Consider the following 24,650-nt stretch of genomic DNA (forward strand, 5'->3'; position numbering starts at 1 on the left):
GTGCACATTGTAGACATTGTTATTAAGGATATCAATGTATTTTCTGGCCGATTCCTCTGTACCCTGCCACACGATGAACAAGTCATCTATGTAGCGGTACCAGTGTACCACTTCCCCACTCTCACCATCTTTGTCATAGCTCCTGGGCACATGCTCCTCCCACCAGCCAACGAACAGGTTCGCGTAGCTGGGGGCAAAGCATGTGCCCATCGCTGTCCCAGAGGTTTGTCGATATAGGCTATCTTCGAACAAAAATATATTATTCTCCAAACAAAATTGCACAAATTCTTTTAGCATCACATTATGTTGCGCAAACCGGATGGGACGTTTGTTTAGATAATGTTCGACAGCAGATAGTCCATGTCTATGCTCAATGATGGTATACAAGCTAGTAATATCCATCACTAAGAAAAGGTAGTCATCTTGCCAGTCCATAGTGTCCACTCTCTTTAGAAAGTCCTTTGTATCTTGGACATAGGATTCAAGACCCAAAACCAGAGGGAAGATATAATTGTCCACAAATTTGGACATATTCTCTGTTAGCCCACCGATAGATGCCACAATCGGTCGGCCAGGAGGGGTGACATTGTTTTTATGCAATTTCGGCAAATGATAAAAAGTAGGTATCATTGGATTGCTACTTCTTAGAAAAATGTGTTCATCTTTATCCAGCATGGAGAGGTTATACCACTTAAAGATCAGGTTATCATATTCCCTAATACTCGTGTCATACAGATCTTTCGTCGTGATGGCATAGTATTTTCTATCAGAAAGTTGGCGCATTGCTTCTTGGTGATAGTACTCCCTTGTCATTAAGACGACATTACCTCCTTTGTCCGAGGGTTTTATAATTGTTTGTTTGTCGCTTAACAATTCCTGCAAGGCTTTCTTCTGAGATTGGGTGATGTTACTGGGAATAGAATGGGGAACCTTTCTTCCCTTGACCAACTCCATCATCATTGCTTCAGAGAAGGCGTCGATAGCATCCCAAGGGGACTGGGGAATGAACGTTGAGAGAGGTTTAAACTGACTCCCATCTCTTTCTTGTTCAATACCTTGGGCCACTGCCCTCTCTGCCATATCCATTGCCGAAATATCCATATCAACAATTTCACTACTTTCACTACTTTCACTCCTTAGAGCTTCCATGGCTTCGATACAAGGCATGTCCCGACCAATCAGGGTGTCAGTAGCTGTTATCCTGAGCCCAGGTTTTGACACACCCTTAATATGTGGTCTTAATTTAAAATGTTTGTGTAGCTTCAATTTCCTCGTAAACTTGAAGAGATCGATCTTGGTTTGAGTGAATTCGAGATCTGTGTTCGGGCAAAAGGAAAGTCCAAGGCTGAGTAACTCTTTTTGCTCATCGGTCAGGAGTTTCTTTGTAAGATTCACCACTGTGAGGTTACTCCCATGATCGCGCTGTTCTTCACCATATGTATATATATATATGTATATAACATATATATATATATCCTAATGGCAGTCGTCAAATGTCTGTTTTTCTACAAAGGTTTTTAAGCATAGGCTTAGCACAGTAGCATGCACGCCGAGCTACAAAGAGACAAACAGCCTGATTCATCAAAGACCCGTTTTCGAGTCTATAATAGCGATTCATAAGGAATCGCTATTACAGACTCGCAAAACGGGATTCATGTAGGAATTGCAAAAAGAATTGCGATTCCTACACATTCCTTATTTGCGATTAGCAAATTGCTAATCGCAAATAAGGAATAACTCCCCATTCATTCCTATGGGCCAAAAGGCCCATAGGAATGAATGGGGAGTATTCTTTATTTGCGATTAGCAATTTGCTAATCGCAAATAAGATAGCGATTCAAAGGGTGCTAGGGGTGTCCAAAGGACACCCTGTAGCACCCCTTAAATGCAAATTGAAACAGGTGTTGCGCACACACATGTCCAAAGGACATGTGTGTGTACAACATGCAACTTAGGAAAATGCTTTTAAAAGCATTTTTCTAAGTTTTCGCTATTTACCACGAGGTTTGACCTCGCGGTAAATAGCGGGCCGAAATTGCGAATTCGCAATTTTTAAATGGATGATGAATTGCATTTAAGGAATCTCAAATAGAGATTCCTTAAATGTAATTCCTCGCAAAATAGCGAAATCGCTATTACCGATTTTTGCATTTGGGATGATGAATCCCAAAAGCAAAAATAGCGCTCGCAAAGGGCCAGATTCTCAGAATCTGGCCCTTTGCTAGCCGATTTCGGCTTGATGAATCAGGCTGTTAGTCTCTTGCATTTATGCAGCACTGTCTTTAAGCAGAGGATTCAATAGTACCACCATACTGAGCTGTAAAATGACAAAAGCCCTTTACCACTCAAGGCACAGTAGTAAAGCTTATATTTATAGCTATCACAAGTAACTATAAATCGCGCTCTGAGATAACCATAGTTGAGTTCCCGTCAAGCAGAGTTTTCTCATCAATAATTTTACTGTAAATGTTGCAATGATATTAGTAATGATGTCATAGAACATGTCATGATTGATGTAATATGTCGGGCAATTATCAGTGCATGGGGAGGGTGTGAGTTATACTTACCTTAGGGCATGAGTTATAGTTACTTGAGATAACTTTAACTTGTGAATTTCTTTTTTTTTTTTTACAACCATTTTACTTTGCTGGCCATATCACCCAAATATTAAGTAACTTTAATCTTTACTTTTTTGAGTTTCTAGGGTTTTCTTTTTTCACACAAAGTAATATTTTTTACTGTACATAAAGCCAACCCTCAACTGTGCAAGACCTTTGGCTGTGCACAGCAGGGTGTTGGCTACAGGGTGTGGCCGCAGGCAGTCAACCTTTCTCTGTGCATGGCCTTTGGGCATGCGCAGTGGGGGTTGGACACAGGGCCAGGCCTAAGGCCAGGCCCTGTGGCCAACCTCCCCCACTGGCGGCCAACCGCAGGCTGCGCACGTCCTTTGGTCATACTCAGTGTAGGTGTTAATCACAGGGCAGTAGCCGACCCACCAAAGGCAGTCAACCCCTCCACAGGTTGCCAACCACACACCACACAGACCCTTTGGTGACATGCTGTAGGGTTGGCCTTCAGGTCCCCGGGTCCCATCCAGAGAGCCAAACATATATATAAAGAAAAAGTGGGGCATGCAGCCCACCTCCACAACCTCATCCCCAGGGCCGAATCAAACAAAAAAGGGGATAGGTTTCCGCTGCCACCCTCCCAGAGCCTTAATAGGTCATGGGACCCGATCCTGCTGTCATTTGAAATGTTATCAGTGATGTCATAAATTATGTCATAGAACATTTCATGAGTCATGAAATATGTGAAGTCATAAGCAGTGATATGACGGGGGCACAAGTTATAGTTAGCTCTGCTAATTATAACTGGTGAATTACTGTGTGTTTTTTAAGTTCAAAACGTTAATGTGGTTGTTGACATATTCACCTAACTATATCGTTACTTAAATTTTCAGTGATTTCAGTAAGGTATTTTTTTTTAAACATCTATCTATAACTTTACTTTGACCTCTGCTCTTTTCAATACATTTCTAGTTTTTTTTAACATATAATAATATTTTATTACTATAGGTAAAACCACCATAGAGATTTTTAAAGGGGAGGGGGCCATGTGCTCCCCTCCCCAAGCCTCATTAAGCCCATTAGGCCCTAGGGACACCAGGCCTTATGCTTTTCAAAGGAAAACAGTCCACATGGCCCCCCTCCATGAGCCACATTATCCCCTGGGGATCCCATCCCCCCAGATCCTTATGGCTTTTTTTAAGTGGAGGGGGACTATGTGAACCCCTTCCCTGAAGCTTATTTTACCCTGGGGACCCCATAACCAAGGGTGCCATATGGTTCCTCCTCCCCAAGACTCACTAGGACCTGGGAACCCTAGAAAGTCCATCCCCAGGGACTAAACATATACAAATGGGGAGGGGACCCAGGGTCTCTTTGGACCTGGAGACCCCATCCTCTAGGGTATTTTATCTTATTAAAGGGGCGGCCCTCTTCCCGATCCCTATTAGGCCCTGAGGACTCCATCCCCAGGGCTTTTTTAATGAAAGGGGAGGGGGCTGCGTTTCCCCTCACCTGAGCCTTATTAGGCCCTGTGGACCCCATCCCCCAGGGCCGTTCTTTTAAATTAAAGGGGAGGAGGGATGCATGACCCTCCTTTCCTGAGCCTTATTAGGCCCTTGGGTCTCCATCCCCGCCACCGTTTTTTATGAAAGTGGACGGGGGCCATGTGGCCTTTCTCGAACCTTTTAGGCCCTGGGACCGCATTCCCCAGGGCCACTACTTAAAATAAAGTGGAGAGGTGCCATTCCCCCCCTCCCTGAGCCGTTATCGGCCTTGGGGTCCCCATCACATGAGGCTTGCTTTACTGAAAGGCGGCTGACCTGGTGCCGACCCACAGCACCTACCAAACACTCTTTGGAGGGTTGGAGGGGGAACCCCAATGCGTCCGAGGCCCCAACCAGCTCCCCACATGCAATGGGAGCTGGCATTGCTCACAACCACAGGGAGTGGCTACTTATGCCAAGCCCTCTGGGGTGAAGCAATATTTTGATCTGTTTCGCTGCCTGCATCAGTGTGGGCCGGGAAACAGATCAAAAGTCTGCTACCAGCTTGCAGGAGCATTTTTATAGCTCCCACTGGCTGGACCTTGTGTTTGCCAAGTGGAAACAAACACAGGCAATATGTCCCAGTGGTCGACTTCCCGGGACATAGCTAGTGAGCTGGCTCTGGGTTATGCGATCCCTGGGGCCATTAATGGCTCTGTGAGGGGGGGTGTGCATCCACTCTCCTCTTTATCATTGAAATCAGTCCAGGGTATGGGTCCCCGAGGTCTCTGGAGGCTTGGGGAGGGAGGCAGCATGACAACCTCCCTTTCAATTCATATTTTGACCCCAGGGGTGGGCTCCCAAGGACCTATAACTAAAGAATAGACCCGGATGGCATCTTTTTTTCTGATCCCGCAGGAGTCCTGTGGGTTCACTGCAATTGTTGCTGATCCCTACCTTGTCCCCTTATATCTTTTTTTTAGAAGTTCAGGACATGGGACGAGTCCCTGGGTCCGGTAATGAAAGCCAGCATAATTTTCTGATGGCAGCCAATCAGAACACTCTTTCTCTCACAGGAGTCTGACACCCATGGGAGTGAATTTGCCCAAGGAAATGGTATCACCTTAATTTCTGCTTTTAATATTAAGTATTAAGGAACTGAAACATCTTAAAAGTGAACTTTCACCAGGAGCTACCCATCCCACAGCATAGATCTGCATCAGTTATGAAGCTATTGTGTGGTTTGTCTTCAGGCAGATGTACTCAGGCTCTGACAGAAAAAGTAACAAATATGTTATTTTGTTTCTCGTCAGTACTCAGTCAGCATGGTGTCAGTACAGAACATACTGAGCACTGCATCTGCCTTTGAGAGTAGGCCTGGGTGGTGAACTCCATTCCGTTCTCGGAGTTTGCGGAGTTTTCTCCACTCCCCACAGCTCGCAGAGTGCAGAAAACTCTGCTCCGCATAGTGCAGCAGAGTTTTTTCCCCGCTCGTGAACAGTAAGTTCATGAGCACGAGCTGCTGCTTGTGTAGAATTTCTACCCAAGCGGCAGGAAGACCAGCTTGAACAAGAGTTCGCACTGCACTCTGCCACTTGTGGAATTCTGCAGAGTTTTTCTGCCACTTCGCAGAATTCCGTGCCGTGTAACTCTGTGAACTACGCCCAGGCTAGTTATAGAGATGCACACAGTTACCAGGACTGACAAGCTGATAAGCTGTGGGATCCCCCTTCATGTATAGAAAAACTGGGAAGCCCTACACCACAGAGGCATCAAGGGTTCCTGTTACGCATTGATAGAGCTCGCAGGTCACCCGACTATAATTTTACCATATGCACATTGGGCCCATAAATTTCAATTTACCATATTTATTAATCGGGTAACCTTGCACTCCACTACCAGTAACCCTGTTCCTTCCTATTTATTTCCAGTGTACCCGACTTACCAATCCACTGTTACGGGTACCTATGATCACATTGGATCAGGGAGCTAGCTGTAAAAGAAAGGCAGACACCAAAATACAAAAATACTATTTACTCTTTTTGCACTCATGTAATAACAACAGACTCGGGAAGTTTAAAACCTGTATCTAGTTTTCATCAAGTTCAGAAAGCATAAGGTCCACAGCAAATAAACTGTCAATAACTAAGATTATAAAATGCACATATCCATATAGGAAGTAGATAAGACCAACCATTTAGGATTTATATAAGGAAAGGTAAGAAAGGGAACATACTAATATAGGTTTCAGAGCTTAGACTCAGTATGATGATTAAAGGACAGGGAAAATAAGGAACATACTAGAATTGAGATACCAAGTGGCTATAGATAAGGTAAGAATAGACCATACTAATAAGACGGTGTAATTACTTGAATTTACTAAAGGATGGGTAAAGAAAAGGAACATCTATATTTTATGAACAGTATATAGAACAGTACTTATAGGATGGGAAAAATTGGAACATGCTAGTATGACAACTACAATGTAGGACTTTATCATTTGTCAGCAAAGGAAGGGTAAAGAAAAAAAAAGAATAAAAGGCAAGTACGAATTTATTCAAAGCAAGGAAATGGAAAATGCAAAGTGGGTTCCCTCAGATTTATATTTACCTAGAACGGTGTGGAGACCAACCCTGGCCACGGGTCAGCTAAGGACAGGAGAAACCCCAAGTAAGGACAGTCGCCAGTAGGCCAGCAAGTGCAGAATGGACACCCCAGGACAGGACAGGAAAACCAGTTTAGGATCACCAAGGTAAGACCAGCACCCGCAGTTCGGTAGCAACACCTGCGCTCCACCTTTTCTGCAGCTATCAGTCAGAACCCCGATTGGGTAAACAAATTCCCCAGCAAAGTGCTCCGCCAGCACTTAAGGTTTCCCAAAACCCCGCTTGGGTCTATGGAAATTACGGACAGAGTGCTCCGCAGCTCTCTGTATCAGTCACCTATTGAGTGCGTTGGGTCAGTGACAGGTCAGTTATTCGGACAAGTCGGACAATTTCTCTAGCTAAACCTGGGCTAGTTATACTGTTTTCGGGTCAGTGTACCACCCACCAAATGTTGCAAGTGTAAGAATCCCCAATTTCGATTGGTTCTCAAGTAGGACAGGTCAACACACCAAGCAGGATTTGACTTCTACAAGCCCCAATTTGCATCTTTTGGTACCGCCTATTGAATTTGGGGTTCCCATGACATAGGTCTCCACCTAACAATGGCATACACAGTTTTTATTACAATTGTTTCAAATGCAGTACATTTCAGCTTCTTCTACTAGGCGAAGGTGCATCTTCCCAGGCACATCTTGGCTGGGACCTCTGGGTTGGCGCACGTTCAATGTCACAGAGTTCATCCTCTGGCGGAAGACTGTCATGCGCAGAAAGGCTGTTCAATATGGAGTATTCCCATCCCTCATGCCCAAGGATTATGATACATGAAAAGTAAAGGAAAACAATTTAGGACACAGGAATAAATTAATACACTGTATACCAGGAATCCCTATATGATTCCCCTTACTTTATACTAACTATAGCATTAAGATTAGTGCAAAACGAACAGCAGTACAAAAAGCTCCAGTGCAAGCTTCGGCATGTGAGAACACAAAGCGGCCATTTTACAGCTAGTGCGCAAGTGCAAAGATTTCCCACCAGAACTGCGAGTAAGTCACGTCACGTGAGTGTGACCAACGCATGCGCAGAAGAAATTCCCGCATAGCAGCAGCCATTATAGTGGCAAGCGTTTTAGGATAAGTAAACACATAGGCAAGCATCACTGGGACACCCCATATAAGGTAGAAATGTGAAATATTAGTAATACGAACATATTGGTTATACTGATTAACATTATTTGAGGTTCTTGATACAAGCAAGTCGCTGTACGTGCGAATCCTTGCTCCATCAATCCCCTCTTTGATGATATTTTATATCATCACCAATTCATAGAACCAGATGCCAACTTCTCACAGTTTCCCAAGTTCAATCTCTTCAAACATTCTGTTCAGTTTTTCCTTAGTTTCTTTATTAGGGTGAGAATTTTTGCACCCTTTTATAAATCTGATTATTCAGTTCCCCAAATTCAAGTTCATCCACGTTTCTTTTTACTCCTCTCTTGTTCACAGTGTATTTCATTTGGTGCTTTCGACATTTACAACAGATGAATATGATGAATACTACTAAACCTATTCCCGCAATTGGCATCAGTACTTTATTCAAAAAACTTTTACCTAAGTTAGCAAACCAATGACCTACGGCGGAGAGACCATCAGTAAGTCTCTTCCAGGCACTATCAACCTCCAGTGGTTTGAGCTCCTTTGCCAAATTTGTAATGTTCCTCACATACCCTTTGATCTCCACACTTTTGTCAGGTATGTAAGTGCAACAATGTTGCACTTTCAACATTCTGCAGACTCCCTCCGACTCTTTTGCAAATAGGGTATCAAGAGCTAGTCTATTCTGTAAAACCATTGATCTGACCGCAACCATTTCGGTATTGACCATCAGGAAACCTCCAGCAGTGTCAGTAGATAACCGATCCACTACTGTTGACAATTTGCAAATTCTGTGTGTGTTCAGAACCACTTCCACTGTAGGTATCAGTGCACTAAAAATATCTCCTACAATTTTACCAGCGCTTTCTCTTCTAGTGCGTACTAATTGGTTAGTCTGTTCAGTGCTTCCAGTGATTTTCCCCACATGGTATATCTTTGGGAAGACACCACCAAAATAGCAACTCCCGTACCAATGATCGGGCAATTTGAAGCAAGCCTTATTCCGACAAATAAAATAAATTCCAGGAAACACAGGCTCTGTCCCATCTTTGAAACCCCAACCTCCAATTACCTTGTAATTATGTTCGCATTCACTGGAACCAATGAAAATATTGTTATAATAACTAGTCATTTTTCTTTTAAGACAAAGTTTCCCCTTCTTTTCGAAATCCAGAAGCATCGCAGCATTAGCTCCACCATTTGAGGTGCTCCCTATACTTTCTGCCCATTTAGGGACTTTTTGATTCTTATCTTTTGCTTTCTTTTGGAAATATTCTCTTCTCTTTTCTACCATGTCTAGAAATTCTTTCTCCTTTTCATGTAAAGAACAGGTCAAGTTATTTTTGTGTGCATCATCTATATTAATTTTTCCTACAGTTAGAAAATAATCACTCATGTATTTAGCTACATCTCTAGTCGTATGTACAGGGTTCAGGTTTCTTCGGACAGGAAGTTCGGAAAATGTCACGTCAAGGTTTGAGTAATAATACTGTAAAGGTCCTCTTTTATAAAATAAACTGGTTAGTATACTACAGGAAATTCCATAAGTTATGGGCAAGTCACACCTTCAGCTACGGAAGTGGGTAGCTTCATGCAGACATAACAGTCGTCTATTTCCATAGTTTCTACATAATGTAATAACAGGTTTGCGAAAACATTTAAATGAGTTTTGTTCTTTATTTTGTTAAAGTGTAATCCTTCCTCATCTGGTGCTTCTAAATCTATGCTTGTTCGTTTCAGGCTAAGCGGTTTGTCAAATGCATCTACTCTTCGTGGTGTAATCCTAGTGTATGTTTCTACAGTGTCGTCAGGTAGGTTATTATTTGGGTATAGACTAGGGTTTTTACTCATTATAGACAGAATACTTATTGTTAGTCCTATCCGAAGGATCAGTACTATTGCTACACTACATAAACATACTTGGCAGCATGTTTTACAACAACCTTGTCTCGGTCTCCCACTCTCAGAAGAATCAGACATTTTTAGCTCAAAAGAAGCGTCAACCCCTCTTTGTAACTCTGCACAGCTTGCTTACTCGAGTAACTTCTCAGGTTGGGTTTGCTTCTTCACTGGTCTGTTCAGCAATCAATTCTTCATCACTTTCATCACTTTCGTCACTTATTTCCAGATTCTCAAATTCCTCTAATACAAAGTAAGTCCATTCAGGGCTCGAGTACTTGTTATTCAGTTTCTTGATGCAAGCACTTCTTCTCTTTGGCTTTGTCACCACTGGGTCAGTTTGACTGGAGACCTCATTTATTTGTTCTGGCTCCTCGGTTATCGTAATCAGATGCAATCTCAGCCTTTTCACAAATCTAGGTACTGAGTTACCTTTCTTTAGTCTTTTAACTGGCACTGTGTCTTGGCCTTCTTCAAACACTCTTTTGTTTTCGTGCAGTTGTGGCACATTGAGATCAAATTCGTCCTCTGTATTGTTCCCTAACTGACTAGGTCCAGGTCTTTCATCTGTTTCTTCTGCCTGGTCCCTAAACTGGCCTTGTTCAGGTGTCTGCTGATTTGGGCTTTGATCTGTTTCGCTCTCTTCTTCCTGAACACAATTGTCTAATCCTACCTGTTCCTGTTCAAGCTCTTCGAGCTCTTGTTTTTCTTCCGCTTGAACTTCCGCCCTAATTTCTATCTGTCCCTTTTCGGGTGCAGGTGTACTTGGTGGAGTGTCAATTACCTGCTCTCTCCCTATCTGGTCCTCCTCAGAATCAGATTTAACGTGGATTTCGATGATCTGAGTAGCTTCTTCTTCACCTGTCTCGTCCTCACTATCCCACTGTCTATCTAACTGGGCTTGACTTCTAGTTCGTATAGGGTCGATTGTCAAATCGATTAATGGGACCCACTCTTCTTGACTGGAGCTCGGTTGAACTTCTTCAGCTACTTCAGGACCGTGGTCTTGGGATCCTTCAGCTGCGCAACCTTCAGCCTCAGTTTCGGTGGGTTCAGTCACTTTCTTTGTATGGCTGGCATGGATCCAGCGAGGTACTCCTTCACACTTTACAGCGGTGGTGGTTACCAGGATCACCTGTCGTGGCTTTCCCCATCTGGGTTCAAGGCAACTTTTCTGAGTGTGCTTCTTTATTACGACCCAGTCACCTGGATTCAGGCCATGTGCTGGAGTCGTTGGCCTGGAGACGTCTTCTCCCCCAACCTGGCGAGAGATAGAACGCACTTGGTCAGCCAGCTCTTTACAGCATTCCAGTACCAAATCATCAGATATGCTTATTATTTTGTATCCTGGCACCCATGCTTGCCGCATTGCTCTTCCCATCAGGATTTCATGGGGACTCAAGCCCGTGTTCCGATCTGGAATACTTCTGATTCCCATCAACACAAGAGGCAGAGAATCTGGCCATTCCAGTTGAGTGTAATCACACATCTTTCCCAATCTTGATATGATTGTGCCATTTATCTGTTCTACCACTCCAGAAGCCTCTGGACGATATGCACAGTGCAGTTTTTGCGTGATTTTGCATGCTTCACAGATTTGACTTATAATTTCATTCTGGAAATGACTTCCTCTGTCAGATTCAATTAAGACTGGGAAACCGTAAGATGGTATAAGTTCCCTAAGTAACAATTTTGCTACTGTGATGCTGTCATTTCTACGTGCAGGGAAAGCTTCCACCCAATTTGAAAACAGGCAGACAATGACAAGTAGGTATTTCATTCCTCAACAAGGGGGCAACTGAATGAAGTCAAGTTGTAGTCTGATAAAAGGACCTTCTGCCTTTCCAATTCTCCCTGGTAGCACTATAGTTTTCTTTCCAGGGTTAAATTGTTGACAGGTCAAACACCTCTGGCAGAGTGCCTCTGCAACGCTCCTGAATTTCTAATTAAACCATGTCTGGCGGAATATGTGAATCATCGCATCTCTGCCTACATGTGCATTTCCATGTATCAGCCTAGCCATAGGAGCAAGCATACAGTCTGGCAACACAGGCATATCATCAAGGTAAACAATGACACCATCTGCGTTTCTCCTTTGACAACCGAAATTTCTCCATCTCTGTTTCTCCTGTGGCTCTGCTGCTTCCTGTAAATCTCTCACTTCCTCCCATGTATTCACTCCCTCTAGCATCAAAAGTTGACAGCTATTTCCGTTTCCCCCAACCTTTATATTGATTGAAATTTTGTATTTTGCACAATGTTGGGCTAACTGGTCAGCATATCGATTACCTGCTGTCACTTTGTCATCACCAGATTTGTGAGCAGCACACTTGACCACAGCCAATTCTTTTGGTAACTGGATTGATTCCAGTAAATCCTGCACGTATTTTCCATTTCGGATAGGGGTGCCTGAAGAAGTCAGGAACTCCCTCTGTAGCCACAATTGGCCAAAGTCACGCACAACCCCATAACCATACTGGCTATCAGTATATATGGTTATTTTCAAATTTCTCCCAAATTTGCAAGCTTTTGTCAATGTAATAAGAAATTAATGTTATGTGTTCATTATATATAGGTTGCCTGTTTTTGGTCTGTAGAGACAGTGTTAATTCGGCTATTTGTGCAGACTTGACTCCATACAAATAGGATGCTTCCACTGGACGCTCTAGAGTGCACACGGAGTAGGCAGCGCTTAGGCCACCATCCTCATGTCTCATGCATGAGCTGTCTACAAACAGCTCATGATCTTCACTGAACAGAGGGTTCTCTTTGATGTCTCGGCGTGGTTTGGTACTGAATTCAGTCAAGTCAATGCAATCATGTGCAAATTCTTCCCTCACTTCTGCTGCAAATTAACTTGGTAGTAAGGTAGCTGGATTCAGAATGTTACATCGTTCAAGGGTCACGTTTCCTGCACCTACAAGGATTCTCTCATACTTAGTCAGACGAATAGGGGTGAGATACTGGGTCTTTGTTCTTGTCAGTAAAATTACAACAGAATGTGGAACATACACAGTTACTGGATGTCCCATAACAATGGACTCACTCTGTTCAAGACTCATGCAAGTTGCAGCTACAGCTTTCAAACATCCAGGTAATCCAGCTGCTACAGGGTCCAATGTAGAAGAAAAGTATGCCACTGGACGTCGAGTCAAACCATGAATTTGGGTCAGGACTGAAAGTGCACAACTATCCCGTGTGTCACAGAATAGTGCAAAATCTTTCGAATAGTCAGGCATTCCTAATGCAGGAGCAGTACACAGACATTCTCGTAATTTTGTAAAAGCTGTCATGCTTTCGTCATCCCACTCTACTGGGTCACTTGCTCCTTTCTTTGTCATTTTTATCAATGGTCTTGCTAGGACTGCAAATCCCACAATCCACTGCCTACAGTACCCTACAACTCCAAGGAACATTCTGATTTCCTTCTGGGTATTTGGCAATTCCATGTTTCGAATTATCCTGATTCTTTCTGTGGTGACTTTCCTGATACCTCTCTCTATCTGGTGCCCCAGATATTTTACTGATGTGGTACAGAATTGCAGTTTTTCTGGTGATACTTTATGCCCTCCTTCACCTAAATGGTTCAGCAAGGCGATCGTGTCAGTCACACAGTCTCTTCGACTCTTAGACGCCACCAAGAGGTCGTCTATGTATTGCACCAAAACTGATTTTCCGGGCAATATTAGGGTCTCAAGGCATTTTTTCCGAATCTGATCAAAGATTGAGGGGCTTTCTGTGTACCCCTGAGGGACGCGATTCCAGACGTAGACGTGACTGTCGAATTCAAATGAGAAAAGAAATTTGCTGTCTGGATGCAACGGAATTGAAAAGAATGCATGACATAAGTCAATGACGGTAAACCATCCAGCATTCCACGGAATTTGGTACAGAATCACTGCAGGGTTTGGCACGACAGGACAACAAGGAACCACAATTTTGTTAACCTTGCGCAGGTCCTGTACTACCCTGTACTTACCACTAGGTTTCTTGATTCCTATTATGGGTGAATTCCATGGGCTGCTCATCACTTCTTGTATGATTTTTGCTTCTAACAGTCTTTTTATTTCAATGGCAACTCCTGCTTTTACTTCTGTACTCATTTTGTACTGTTAAATATTTGGGTATACTGCATTTTCTTTTATGGCTATTTTAATTGGGTCAACATTTTCCATTAATCCTACATCTTTTCCAGTAAAATCCCATACATCTGGTTTCACTGTTTCTTGGAGCTCTTCAGGTAAGTCTTGTATTGTCAGTCTTTTAATTTCTGAGTCGGGTCTTGCTAACATTAATTTGGAAATTCCATCTTCGTCTGGGGTTTGAATTTCAACGCCATTTGGTGTGCAAAAGATAGTGCAGTTCATTTTACACAACAAATCTCGTCCTAGCAGGTTTACAGGACTGGAATCTCAGACAACAAACCTATGCATTTCTTTAAAACTCCCAATTTTAATCTCCATAGGTTTTGTAACTGGGGTACTAATTAGCTGATTAGAAACGCCAACTACCTGGATTGCTTCTCCCGAGAGGGGTAGGTTTGGAACGTCTGCTGTTCTCACAGTAGAACGGGTAGCACCAGTGTCCAACAGAAAGGTGACGTCATTTCCTTCAACCTTTCCTTCAATGTATGGCCCTGACTGGTCCACCGGCAAGGAGGCGCCAAGCACGCACTCCTCGTCCTCCCCCCTCAGGCACCGTCAGTAGGTGTCATCACAGAGAAATGTGACATTTAACAGAAATTGTGAAGATGCTGCATTTCCATTCTCCCTTCCTTCCCATACTTCGGTGTCTTCACCCCGTTGTGCTTTGCTCCTATAATTTTGTCTAGGTGCAAGAGGCAACTGATTCTGCTTTACCTGTTGCTGGGTCTTTCGTGGTTTCTCATTCTGCGTCTGTGGATTTAAATCATTTATTTGCACATTACCATTCTGTACAGCTGGACACTCGTCTTTTCAGTGACCTATCTGTCCGCACCCATGACAGGGGAATTTCTTTTTGGCCTCTTCTCTGCTCATTTTTACTCTGGGCTTTCCCCCACCCATAGGGCCTTGATTCTGATTACTGGTCAATTTATTTAGCTGCTGTTCTTGGTGTTCTGCTAATTTTACCTGAGCCCACATGACTTTTTCCTTTAACTCCTTTCGTTTATCTGCCAATTCATCCTCGCAATATTTAGCATACTTCAGGAGTTCATCAATTGGTTTAGACTGCCAGCAGATTTTATTGTCTTTGATCCACTGTGAAATCTCAGGCCTTAACCCTAGCACAAATCGATAAATGAAATGGGTCATGTCCTTCATCTCAATGTTATCCAGTCCACTGTATGTTTTGAACACCTGTAGCAGTCGTTCATAATAGGAGTGCACAGTTTCATCTCTATTCTTGGTAGTTCTGTCTATTCGGGTCCAATCAGTTTCTTTTGCAGGCACTTTTCCTTTTAAATGTAATATTACCTGATTGTACTTTTTCATTACATCTGCAGAAGGAGCCCCTGTGTTTGGGTCTCTCGGGTATTCTTCACTAGGCCAATCAATAGCAATTTTATATTCTGTCCACAAATCTACGGGAACTACAATGTCAAAGAACCCATCTAAATCTTTCCACAGACACTTCTGGACTTTCACAAATCTCTCGACCTGTCGGTACCAATCTACAGATTTTTCTCGTAATTTTGGGAAGTCATTTGTAAAGGACACAATATCCTGTCGGGACCATGGAACATAGACATACTTTCCACTTGGCACTTCTCTCATAGGATGAAATGTTTCTGCCTTGTCTGCTTCTTTTAACACGTACTCAGACGTCATTTGCTTTGATTTATTATCTTCTTTTTTCTTGGCCCACCTGGCTTTCTATTTGTCTAAGTCTCCCCATTTTTGTAACAGATTTAATAACTCTCTGATCTGTACCTTCTTCCCTGACACATTCATGTTTTCCAAATCTCTGTCTGAGAATTCCGCTCTATAAGGTTTTTGCAAAACTTTTGATTTACTAACATCTATTCCCATACTAGCCGCAGTGTCCATTAATTTTTCATGGTATATTCTAGTATTTCGGGTTAGACTTTTACAACTGAATAACAATTCCTCCTCCGTCAGGGTGTTCAGTCTGTCTAACCCCACATTTCCAGCTGATAGTTCTTCTATGTCTACTCTTAGTTTATAGATATCTAATGGTTTCAGCTGAGGATTTTGTTTCTCTAATTCTCTGCTCCATCTTTCAATTTCTTCAGGAGTCACTACTGTGGCACTTCTAGTACCAGAAGTTGACTCAATCTGCACATCTCTTGAAGTAAAAGGAGTGTTCTTTCTCTGTGAACCCCTCTCTGGCTCCCTTACTGGCAAATCCATCAAGGAAATCACAGATTCACATTCACTTGCCTGATCATCTACAATTAAGGGCTCTTTTCTCGGCTGTACTACGGATGGGGTAATCATTGGAGTCTTTGGACTTCCCTGTTTATCCCCATACAAAGGAACAACTGGTCCAATAGTTACTGGGATTGTTAAGGCTTCAGGACTTGTATTCAGTTGGGAGATTTTCTGAATGAATTCTGTTCTCTGTTCAACTATAGCTTCTCGTTCTCTATCCTGTAGGACCCTTTCCATATTAGTTTCATGCATTATTTGCGGAGTTAAAGTGGGAGCATAATTCGGGGCAGTTGGATGCGTCATACTTGGTCCTTCACCATAATTAGGTTTTAGGATGGGGTTTCCTGTACTCAAAGGTCTTGCCTCCTCCCGATATGGAGGTCGTAGACAGGTATCTCTCGCATCTAAGGATCTTGATCCCTCCTGGTAAGCTGGTCTTAGGCAGGTATCTTCTACACTTGAGGATCTGGGTCCCTCATTATAAGGAGGTGGATTCTTCATTAATAATTCCTCCAAATAATCATCATCTGAATCCCCACAGGTCATCAAATGTTTTGTTTTCTCTGTCCTTTTCTCTCCCAGGGGTGCTTCTAGGGCTATCCCAGGGTACAATCCTTCTACTATCATATTCTGTCTCCATTTTTTATTTTGCTTTCTCGGGTTTCTTTATTTACATTGGGGTACCATTTAGTCAACCCCTTGTCCATTCTGGGCCTGTCTCGCTCAAAAGCCTCTATCTCCCATTCTTCTAAGGCCTCATATTGCGTTAGTCTGGGTCTGGTATGTGAATCATTCATTCGGGTCCTCAAATTGAACAGAATCCTGTTATTGAATGTAGAATCTAACGGAAATGCCAAGATCCCGTCATCTTTAGTACATTCCACCCAATTTCCCAACCACACGCAAGCATGGTATCCTCTGTCAAACATCATAAATGATGCGGGAGTATTAGGTGGTGGAATGACAACTCCTTCTCTAGTTTTGATAGGCTTGTCTCTCTTGAAATAATTTTTCACTTTGCTTACTAAGGTCATTTTCCTCTTGTCTCCGTACATTTTGCTTTTACGACCTTTCCACTTATCTTTTCCGAAACCTATATATTTAGGATCAGGTCTAGTCATTGGATTAGACGGATGCCACATATAATTTTCCACAAGCGACTTTGTTTATAAATTCACTTCCAATCAAAAAGCGTCTTTTATTTTACTGCAACTAATCAAATGCGCGATTTCAAAATAATTCAACCAATGGGTGCGCGGTGTTTCTCGTGAACGAGTTCTCACGCTCTTGTACTCACCCCTCCTTTACAATTCCGTCTCAGCTACACGCCCGCTGTCTCGACCAATACCAGCATGGCACTGAGTGACGTCAGCGCAGCTCCTCAACTGACTCCCTCCTTCAAAAGGTAAGAAACGCTTCGATTTCTACCTTTTAAAGTGCAAGTGCTTTATTTAATTTACAACGAAAACACATTCGCCACTGTACTCGAGTGTCTAGAAAGAAAAGATTTGTTTCACTGCAAGTAAACTTCTTCTATTTACTTTTAAATTACTACGAGTAGATCCCTTCTGCCTACTCTTCACACAAGCATTAGTGAACCTGCTACTCCTTCGACTCATCCACTTTGGGATATATACTAAGCCAAAAGTTTCACTAGTGAACTCATTTGCTATCAACCAAGCTTAGACGAACCTGCTACTCCTTCCGTGTGACCCTTACTAGGTTATATCACAATAGAAGTTTTGCCAGCGAACTCTTTGCTACCATTTATTCAAACATTTATTCAGAAAACCCTAATTAGTGCTTCCAGTTCTGCCTAACCTGCACTAATCTTCCTCAGGTAAGTGACCTCACTACGGCGTGGATTCTCCTCACCACCCGCTATTCTGTCCCAGGGGATTCCAGACAAACAGATAACAATCACTAACGAGTTTTGTTAAAACATATATCAATATATCAGCAAGAAAAACAATTTAAAACATTTCATAATTTTTCAAAGCAATAAAACAACAATTGTACATTCAATCGATCGATTAGCAGCAACATTTTCACAGTTTAGCAGCAAGTAACCTACCTACTTATCTTAACTAGTTCTACCTACCTTTAACTAGTCCCTAACCATCCTCTGCTACCAGAATATTACTAATAGAGCGCGCAGGTCACACGACTATAATTTTACCATATGCACATTGGGCCCATAAATTTCAATTTACCATATTTATTAATCGGGTAACCTTACACTCCACTACCAGTAACCCTGTTCCTTCCTATTTATTTCCAGTGTACCCGACTTACCAATCCACTGTTACGGGTACCTATGATCACATTGGATCAGGGAGCTAGCTGTAAAAGAAAGGCAGACACCAAAATACAAAAATACTATTTACTCTTTTTGCACTCATATAATAACCACAGACTCGGGAAGTTTAAAACCTTTATCTAGTTTTCATCAAGTTCAGAAAGTATAAGGTCCACAGCAAATAAACTGTCAATAACTGAGATTATAAAAAGCACATATCCATATAGGAAGTAGATACGACCAACCATTTAGGATTTATATAAGGGAAGGTAAGAAAGGGAACATACTAATATAGGTTTCAGAGCTTAGACTCAGTATGATGTCTAAAGGACGGGGAAAATAAGGAACATACTAGAATTTCACAGTTTGAATAAACCCCATGAAGGTGTAAAAGGGAAAAGAACTTTAATCTGTACTATGATAATTTTGAGATACCAAGTGGATATAGATAAGGTAAGAATAGACCATACTAATAAGACGATGTAATTACTTGAATTTACTAAAGGATGGGTAAAGAAAAGGAACATCTATATTTTATGAACAGTATATAGAACAGTACTTATAGGATGGGAAAAATTGGAACATGCTAGTATGACAACTACAATGTAGGACTTTATCATTTGTCAGCAAAAGAAGGGTAAGGAAAAAAAAGAATAAAAGGCAAGTACGTATTTATTCAAAGCAAGGAAATGGAAAATGCAAAGTGGGTTCCCTCAGATTTATATTTACCTAGAACGGTGTGGACACCAACCCTGGCCACGGGTCAGTTAAGGACAGGAGAAACCCCAAGGAAGGACAGTCGGCAGTAGGCCAGCAGGTGCAGAATGGACACCCCAGGACAGGACAGGAAAACCAGATTAGGATCAGGGCAGGATCACCAAGGTAAGACCAGCACCTGCAGTTCGGTAGCAACGCCTGCGCTCCACCCTTTCTGCAGCTATCAGTCAAAACCCCGATTGGGTTAACGAATTCCCCAGCAAAGTGCTCCGCCAGCACTTAAGGTTTCCCAAAACCCCGCTTGGGTCTATGGAAATTACGGACAGAGTGCTCCGCAGCTCTCTGTATCAGTCACCTATTGAGTGCGTTGGGTCAGTGACAGGTCAGCTATTCGGACAAGTCGGACAATTTCTCTAGCTAAACCTGGGCTAGTTATACTGTTTTCAGGTCAGTGTACCACCCCCCAAATGTTGCAAGTGTAAGAATCCCCAATTTCGATTGGTCCTCAAGTAGGACAGGTCAACACACCAACCAGGATTTGACTTCTACAAGCCCCAATTTGCGTCTTTTGGGACCGCCTATTGAATTTGGGGTTCCCATGACATAGGTCTCCACCTAACAATGGCATACACAGTTTTTATTACAATTGTTTCAAATGCAGTACATTTCAGCTTCTTCTACTAGGCGAAGGTGCATCTTCCCAGGCACATCTTGGCTGGGACCTCTGGGTTGGCGCACGTTCAATGTCACAGAGTTCATCCTCTGGCGGAAGACTGTCATGCGCAGAAAGGCTGTTCAATATGGAGTATTCCCATCCCTCATGCCCAAGGATTACGATAAATGAAAAGTAAAGGAAAACAATTTAGAACACAGGAATACATGAACACACTGTATACCAGGAATCCCTATATGACTCCCCTTACTTTATACTAACTATAGCATTAAGATTAGTGCAAAACGAACAGCAGTACAAAAAGCTGCAGTGCAAGCTTCGGCATGTGAGAACACAAAGCGGCCATTTTACAGCCAGTGCGCAAGTGCAAAGATTTCCCACCAGAACTGCGAGTACGTCACGTCACGTGAGTGTGGCCAACGCATGCGCAGAAAAAATTCCCGCATAGCAGCAGCCATTTTAGTGGCAAGCGTTTTAGGATAAGTAAACACATAGGCAAGCGTCAGTGGGACACCCCATGTAATGTAGAATTGTGAAATATTAGTAATACGAACATATTGGTTATACTGATTAACATTATTTGAGGTTCTTGATACAAGCAAGTCGCTGTACGTGCGAATCCTTGCTCCATCAGCATCTGACCTGATTTGAATATGTCTGTAGCCATTCAGATGACCTGTACATTGTTGATAGGTCAGATGAATGATGACTTTAAAGGAAACTGTAGTGTATAGAAATGTAAGCATGAAGGTCCCTGATAAACTGTACCAGCTATTTCTTCTATGTCCCTTTTTCCAGACGTTCCCCATTTTTATGTTTGATTGAGTTTGAGGGAGACCTAAGTCCAAAGGACCCTCCCACTAAAGTGCAAATTTGCTACTCTACTAGGATGCATTTTGTGTACGTTATAGCAGGAAAGATACGACGCTGGTTATCCCACTAAGTAGTATCAATGGGCAGCACACACCCTAACTGAGCTCCTGCTGAAGTCATGCTTCTGATAGTTTTCAGATGCAGTAGCTATATCCAGGAGTGATGCCTACCAGCCTCCCCATGGAAAATCAGGACCAGAGGTAACAGGGAAAGGACTGGCTTGGCCATATTTAAATAAATATTGTGCATTCCTGTATTTTCCCCTGTGCTAATACCCTTTTGGCTGCCTAGTGCCAATGCAGACACCCTTGCACAATGGTGCAAGTGTGTATGCTTTTTAAGGAGGATTGTTTTGTGCAGGAAGGGACACCTTCCTACACATAGACAATTCTCTGGGGCGTTTTCCTCAGTCTATGTGTGCTGCTGAATGTAGCACACTTAGAACGAGGAAAAGAAAAGGAGAAATAAACATATTTCTCCTCATCACGCCTTACTTGGGCGTAGGTTTATGGCGGTGTTGGACCTTGCCCTATGGCAGGTTTATCCCCAAACACTTTCCCATTTGCCTCCTATTTTTTCTGACCTGTTTCTGTTGGCATTAGGACTCTAGCACTGATTAGTAGTGGTAAAGTGCCAAAGTGCATATGCTCTATTTGTAAATTGTGCTTCTGATTTGGGTATCTATGATTGGCATATTTGATTTACTAGTAAGACCCTAATAAACACTACTGTGTGTGCCCAGTGTCCATAAATCAAAAGCTACTAGTAGGCCTGCAGCACTCATTGTGCCACCCACATGAGTAGCCCTGTAAACGTGTACCAGGTCTGCCACTGCGGTATGTGAGTGCAGTTTTGTACTGTCATGCCAACCAGGCAAGTGCCTCTACGTGCCAGGCCCTAACCTTCTCTTCTGCTACATGCAAGGCACTCCTAAGGTAGGTCCAAGGTACTCCCATGGGCAGGATGCAGTGTATGTGAAAGGTAGGACATGTGCTGGTTTGTTTTACATGTCCTGATAGTGAAATATTACCAAGTTTGTTTTTCACTATTGCAAGGACTAGCTCTCCTATATGTAATCATTGGAGCTCCTTTGTAACATCTTATAAGTGTAACTTTCAATTGGGGAGAGATAGAGATTTGGAGTTTGGGCTCTATGAGCTCAGAATTTAAAAATACATCTTTTAGCGAAGGTGGTTTTTAAATTGTGTGTTTGCAATTTACACTTTTAGAAAGTGTATACTATAAATACTAACAATGGTTCAAGCACAAGATTACACAAAACAAGATTAGAACTGATTATGGAAAAAATACAAAAGAAACAAATGTAATAATAAATCAAGAAAGCTATAGCACATAGAAAGATTATACCAAATTATGAAAATGACTGACATTTTAGGCAAAAAACATGAACACCGTGGTTACTACCGACAACTAGTCAAAAAATCCCTTAAGAGGGCCTGGTATAACTGGGAATTTTTACTTGCCTCTCAACCCTCAAAAAAGATGGAGAGAATTCCTAGTGTGACCACATTCGGTACACAAAGCAATCGTATTAACAAAAATCATCAGAAAACATTGGCCATTAATTCAGTCAATAGGCATTGCTGAATTACAATCATTAGGCCTGATTCACAGAACTAATTTAAGACAAAATCCTAAACTTACTACCATTTTGGTATTCACAGAAGGCACTTACTCATTTTGGTATTCTCAGAAGGCATCTAATTGATGAGTAAGTGCCTTCTGTGAATACCAAAATGAGTAACTTACTCATTTTGAGTAACTTACTCATTTTGAGTAACCTACTCATTTTGAGTAACTTACTCATTTTGGTATTCACAGAAGGCACTTAGTCATTGATGAGTAAGTGCCTTCTGTGAATACCAAAATGAGTAACTTACTCATTGTGAGTAACTTACTCATTTCGAGTAATGTACTCATTTTGGTATTCACAGACGGCACTTACTCATTGATGAGTAAGTGCCATCTGTGAATACCAAAATGAGTAAGTGCCTTCTATGACGTTATAGTTAGAAATGAACATTTAAAAAAACTTTGAAATTCACTGAAAAAACCTTATGTTTCAGGGACGTTATAGTTAGAAATGAGCATTTAAAAAACCTTAGAAATTCATTGAAAAAACCATAGGTTTAAGGGACGTTATAGTTAGTTGGAGATTTCACTCGTACAAAACCATAGAAATTGGACCGTTATAGTTAGTATACCTAACTATAACTCGCGCACCCGCAATGCACTGCTGATGACGTCACATATTACATCACTCATGACATGCTCAGTGACATCACTGATGACATCACTGATGACATCTCAAATGACATCTCTGATGACATCACTGGTGACATCATCCATGTGATCATCTGATGCATCTCCTCATACCCCAATAAAACCTTTCATACACCCACTCTAAAATAGAGACCACCAATATCGAAACCATAGACACATATATCAGTGATGTCAGTGAGCATGTCTTGAGTGATGTAATATGTGATATTATCAGCAGTGCATTGCAGGGGTGTGAGTTATAATTAGGTCTACTAACTATAACTGCTGAATTTCTATAGTTTTGTACGAGTGAAATCTCCAACTAACTATAATGTCCCCGAAACCTATGTTTTTTTCAGTGAATATATATATATGTATATATTTATAAAACCTTAGAAATTCACAGAAAAAAACGTAGGTTTTAGGAGTGTTATAGTTAGCTGGACATTTCACTTGTACAAAACCATTGAAATTCCTCTGTCTGGATGGAGGATTTAGTAGCACTGTGGTTGACTGTCTAAGTGACTAATTTAAAGTGTCTCACTAAATATATGGGCTAGTGATTAAACTGTGTGAATACCTGTATCACTCTATCTTTTTTGTGTAAACTACTACATAAGTTGGATACTAGCTATGTGAAAGTCTATGATAGTTATAAATTAGTTATGTGAGTATTTGTATGCAATAGTGAATGTGTGTGTGGTTGGGTGGGAGATGTGTGACTGTCCAAAGATGTGTAAATAGTTGATTTAGTAGGTATATGAGGTTAAGACTATATGTGGAAACAGTTGTTTGGGTGAGTGAATCTCTTTATGGGTGTGGTGGTGAGTAAATATATTTCTCAATGATACATGTCCAACAAAGTAGAAATATAAAAGGCAGTGTATGTGACAGTTGTTGTATATAAATAAGTATACATAAGACTCAGTGATTGTATGAGTGACTGTATCAAAAACTGTATACTTTTAATAGTGATTTTATAACACACTAAGGGCCCCATTAGGAAACCACCCTGAACGCCATGGACGCAGAAAACAACCGTCCGCTGGGACCGTGGATAAACCGGCGGTCAAATTAGGATCAACCACCAAAAAAGACCGACCGCGGCGGTAGCGGGTGAATAAAAAACGCCCGGCTCGGGCGGTGACGATCAAAAAACGACTGCGGTGGTCGGAAACGCAGCGGAAAAGCAACAACCGGCCGCAAGCATAGCGGAGACACCACACGGGAAATGAGGAAATCCCCGATGGTCCCGCGGTACGATCCACTGTTTCCGACCGCCGCTGGCGCACACTGGAGTGAATGGGAGAGCCAGCAGAAGAGCTGCAGCATAGCCACCGCAGTGGACGATCCTCACAAAACATGGCGGATGATGCAAAAACACCACAACAAAGGCAAACATTGCACAAATAAAAGTTGCCAATCCCGCCCAATACACCACACACATCCCACTGAAACAAATAAATGCCAAACAGAAACATATAATTTCCAGGACATCTCCCACAACACACCTGACAGCAAAACTCCATTGGACACACCCACATAGCTGAGTATAAAACCAGCCCCTTCACTGACCACAATCCTTTGCAACACTCCAGAAGAGAAGGGCATACACCAGACCTGACAGGAGAGGCAAGAGAACACTGCACACTCACCACCACCACCATCACACCAGTACCAACAATCCCCCAGCACATAACACACCTCACACACAAACATCA

This window comes from Lissotriton helveticus, chromosome 4_1 (assembly GCF_964261635.1).
Source record: "Lissotriton helveticus chromosome 4_1, aLisHel1.1, whole genome shotgun sequence".
Taxonomy (NCBI): domain Eukaryota; kingdom Metazoa; phylum Chordata; class Amphibia; order Caudata; family Salamandridae; genus Lissotriton; species Lissotriton helveticus.